At 46.0% G+C, this 4,499-nt stretch overlaps 1 protein-coding gene and 1 long non-coding RNA gene across 6 annotated transcripts in view; one reads left to right on the plus strand and one right to left on the minus strand.

Annotated features, from left to right (window-relative positions):
• The window catches only part of LOC102496502 (uncharacterized), a 20,468-nt gene extending 17,156 nt beyond the window's left edge, over positions 1-3,312 (minus strand). The window contains exon 1 of the long non-coding RNA XR_336531.2: positions 3,077-3,312. This is a non-coding gene — a long non-coding RNA (uncharacterized LOC102496502). The remainder of the gene's footprint in view (positions 1-3,076) is intronic.
• A 161-nt stretch (positions 3,313-3,473) lies between these two features.
• The window catches only part of ARL4A (ARF like GTPase 4A), a 3,524-nt gene continuing 2,498 nt past the window's right edge, over positions 3,474-4,499 (plus strand). For 2 of the 5 annotated variants that reach the window (XM_014593063.1, XM_006162063.2), the window contains exon 1: positions 3,728-4,351. The gene's annotated coding sequence lies outside the window, so the exon portion shown is untranslated. The other 3 variants (XM_014593064.2, XM_006162062.3, XM_006162061.3) reach the window with 3 other exon arrangements.

A 4,499-nucleotide genomic window follows, 5' to 3' on the forward strand; every position in this document is an offset into this window, starting at 1 on the left:
GAATGCCATGTTTAGGAAATTATTGGGTTGTCTGAAAAGTGATGACACACTTTGGCATAGCAACACATAGAAAAATACATCATGACTTCTCAATGACCTAATAAAACTAAAGAGGCTCACAGAGATCCTACTGTCTTAGAAATCTTTTCATTGTGCCTCAGGCTAAAAGAAATACTCCAAAGTCTCATTTATTAAGTAGCTAGGTCCAAACAAATCAATAGTTGTAGTTGTTTAAACAGTCCAATAGATGTCACTGTGTTTCCCTCAAAAAATTAACTATCTCATAGAATCCCTAAAAATTCTGAGGTACCCCAGGATATAGCAACACATAGTTTATGAGTCTCAGCTTAAAGGAAACATTTTTCTGGCATAGCATCTAAATAAAATATCTGAATGGCCCTTCTATAGGAAGACTGTGCAACAAAATGGACAAGTGCTTTGTACAGTTCATCACTTTTTAGATCATTTGCTGCTGTTTCAATATGGTTGTTGCTGTTATAGAACAACAATACCAAACATTTTTCTCTTTCAAGAGGCATGGAGCTAGTATTTTAAATTTTGTGAAGTACAGATGATCTCTTGCATATTCTTTTTTCATCTTTTCTCTTACAGCCTTTAGGCTTGTAAAAACCATATCGGGGGAACCAGCAGTTAGCGTAATGGCTATGTCGCTGGACTCCCATGTAGTCGACCACGGTTCGCGTCCCAGACCCGGTGGCTTAAAACTCACGCCGGGCGCGTGTGCGTGTGTGCCCAAGATCCCGAGAGGAGAATGGAGGAGAAGGGATTGCGGCGTGACCATCCCCCCTGGGGGGTGATTTCTCGCTTTCTGTCTGTCTCTCTTTGTGGGTGATTTCTCGCTTTCTGTCTGTATGTCTCTCTCTGTCTGTCTAGCGAGCGCACGTGCCCTATAGTAAAAATCTCTAAAAAAAAACATATGGGGACCAGCAGATGGTGGAATGGTTATGTTGTTGGACTCCCATGTAGTCAATTGTGGTTTGAATTCCAGACCTGCCATCTTAAAACTCATGCCTGACCCATGGGCATGTGTACCTATGTGTCCAAAATCCAGAGAGGGGATGGAGAAGGGATTGAGGCACAGCCATCTCCCATGGGGGTGATTTCTTGCTTTCTCTTGTCTCTACAGCAAGTACATTGCCCTACAGTAAAAATCTCCCTTGAAAAAAAAAAATTCCTATTTCTTGAATTTAGCCCACTGGCTGCAGTTCTCCAGCCCACTGCTACAGCTTGGAAACTCATGCTGGGTCTGTGTGTATGCCCAAAACGCCGAGAGAATGGAGAAGGGATCGAGGCATGGTCATCATCTCCCCACCCCATGATTTCTCACTTTCTCTAGCAAGTACATGTGCCCTATATTAAAAAATCTCTCTTAAAAACAAAAGCTTATGGTAGAATATTAAAATATAATTTTGTGAGGGTGATACTGCAAGGTTGAAAACTCTTGTGTGTTTATTTCTTTAAGGAAGACTTGTGCTGAAATGCTTGATTTCAAAGGTATTGTAAACAGAACTGTCATGAAATTTTCTTGCTCTAAATTGATTTAAGGAGAATTTGCAAGTTATTTCAATTTAATAAAGACTCTTTGTCACATAGCAAGAAAAGGAGACTTTCTGGCTAACAAAACCTTATAGTCCTAACAAGGCAATCCTTAGTTTATAACGTACTTGGTAAAAAACTGGGTACAACATGCTATTTGAGATTTCTAGCTCTTATTACCAAAATTAGTATGGCTGTCTTGAAACTATGTTTTGCGTTTAGTCCTTAGTCTTTATGTCAGCTATTTCAAAAAATCCTGTATCACAAGTCCGAAGTTCCTATACTAGTCATAAAAGAGAAAAGTACACTGGTTCTAGTAGTCCTTAAGGAAAAGAAAGAAATTTCTTCAGGAAATTTCAATCTCTCTCTATTTTTTTAAAAAAGGTACATCTTAAAGAAAAATGTACCCTACAGATTTTTCCAAGTTACAATCTCTTACAGCCTCAACACAAAACATGTTTGTTCACTGAAGCTTTCTAAGAACTTAAGTCCACACTCCTATTCAACATTATCATAATCACCCTGAAATTACATTTCATTATTAAATTTATTCATGTGACAATGATATGGAAAGACCCTGAATTCACGAATAACTCAGGGCTGATAGCTGCCTGAAGTTTCTGCCCTTTGGCAAACTTACTACCCCTCCTAAGAGCTACAGGGTAAATTGAACATCTTGAATGGATTAGTAACTGAAAGGATTAGTGCCCTGAATAGATTAGACTTCAGGCTTCTCTGACCCCACCCTTTGACGCTAGGAAGGGATGATTCTGAGCCCAGTCCCCACCCAGAAACCTCCCCTTCCCTAATTCTCTCATAAAAGATCCAACCCACTTCCCTGTGCCTGCTGCCCTAATAAACAGTTCTCCTAATCTCTCAGAGTGCTTGTTTCCATTTCTTGGCATTTGGTTTTCTGCAACGATTTAGTGACTGAGGTTTTTCACCCATACAGACTCCAATGCATCACAAGAGAATGTCTGTTTTGGTCCCATTCTATCTCTGAGCACACAGAATTGTACCCACTGCCTAACAGATGATCAATAAATATTTGTAAATTTATGGTTCAAGGGTACAAAAATCACATTTAGCCAGACTATTTCAATGGAAAGAAAGCATTAAGTCTTAATGCCTAGTAACTAAGATTCTCAATAACAGAACCACCACTAATTTTCCTGGGTCATTAGAAACATTTAATCTTTAAAGGTATTTTCTTATCTAAATAAAAAGCTGAGGTATTTGTTTTAAAATGTATCTTAAAAATATCTAACTTTACTCCTATCATTATTAATTTGTATAGGGCACTTGCGCTCTGAACTTCCACATGGCCAACTGAAAACTGACGTACTTTTTTAAAAAGAATTACTTTTAAAGAATTTGCTACAGGGCACGTGCGCTCTGAACTCCCACAGGCCAACCTAAAACTGAGGTATTTCTTTCTACCTGACGCCACCTCGCTGGGATGTAAGAATCATGTGGGAAGGAGCCCGTTTATTAGCTTTACAACAGGCAGGTGCGTTACCAGTACAGCCAGTCCAGGCCGCTCAGCGCAGCTACTAAGGTACCTCCGCATCACCCCGTTATGTAAGAAGTCCGCATTTCTGATGTCCTCTAGAATCCCTGACCGCGCGCCAGGCGGTCGCTACCTCCAGAACGCCCCAAGAGGCCCTGAAGAGAGGTGGAGTTGGGTGGGGTGGGGCCAGGGTGGAGCGCGCCCGAAGCGAACCGACAGCGGCAGAAAGGTTCCGGAGCCACGATTCAGGGCCGGAAGCCCCATCCGACCTCGCGGCTCGCCAGCGGCGGTCTGGTTCGAACGTGACCCTGTTTTGGCGTTGCTAGGAGACCTAGCTCTCTCGCGCGCCCACTGGTCGGTGCAGGGCGACGCGCGGGAAGGGGGCGGGGCCGCAAGCGGGCCGAGAGCAGCCGCGTGAGCACCGTTAGGAGGTCTGGCGCTCGGCGCCGCCTCGGCGCCCCTGGAAGCGGCGTCTCTTCCCTGCTACGGGCCAGGCCATGCTGGTGTCCATGAACTGGTATTACGGAGCCTTTCCAGCAGCTGAGAAAAGCGTTGAGTCTGGATCCTCAGGTGAGCTGCGGCGAGACCGAGGGCCGGGGTAGCCACGCCCTGCCAAGCGAGAAAAGCCGGTGGAGCACTGAAAGCTGAGCTGAGGTGAAGGGACCCTGCTAACAGAGAGGGTGGATCTGCCCTGATGGGGGTCGTAAGTCGGATCACCGTCGCCTGAGGGAGCGGCACGGCGTGGCCAAAGAGTGCACTCTCCGGCCAGCGGAGACAGGGTTAACACGCCGTTGGTGACTGCGGGCCCCGGATGTGAGAGCCGCGGCGCCGCGCCTTGGAGCCGAGCTGCAGGTGCGCCGTCGTGGGCGGAGCCGTGGGAGCGGTGGTGACCTGACCGACCGGGCTTTCCGCTCCCCTGCAGGGGCCGCTGGGCTCCTTCCGAGAGCGCCTTGTTTTCTAACTTAAGGGCAACAGGTGGTGCCAGTGGACCGAGAGAGGGAGCCCTACTCCGCCCCTCTGGGAGCGGCAGTTATCTTCACCAATTAAGGTTTGGGGGCGGGAGTTGAGTGGCCACCCGGACTCGATCGACCAATGGAATCTATAATCATGGTTGAGCCGCGAGGAGGGGGCGTGGTTACACTCTGGGTCCAAGGTTTCTAAGTGCAGTAAGGGCCAGATCTGCATGGTGAGCTTTCCTGCGCGGTCGTGGGGTGTTACACCGCCCCCCGTGAAAAAAACGCCTGCTGATGCTTTCTCATTTGGATCAAGATTTCAATTAGGGAGGTGAGAACGTTATTTCGGGGGTAGGGTAGTGGTAAAGTGATCTTGAGTATGCTGTTAAGCATGTGGAATTGGATCCTCAAGACAGGATATCTGTTTTGAGTTCTTTGCCCCAAAGAAAAAAAAAAAAAAAAAAAGAAGAAAAAAAAAG

Source organism: Tupaia chinensis, unplaced genomic scaffold (genome assembly GCF_000334495.1).
Source record: "Tupaia chinensis unplaced genomic scaffold, TupChi_1.0 Scaffold139677_1, whole genome shotgun sequence".
Lineage (NCBI taxonomy): Eukaryota > Metazoa > Chordata > Mammalia > Scandentia > Tupaiidae > Tupaia > Tupaia belangeri.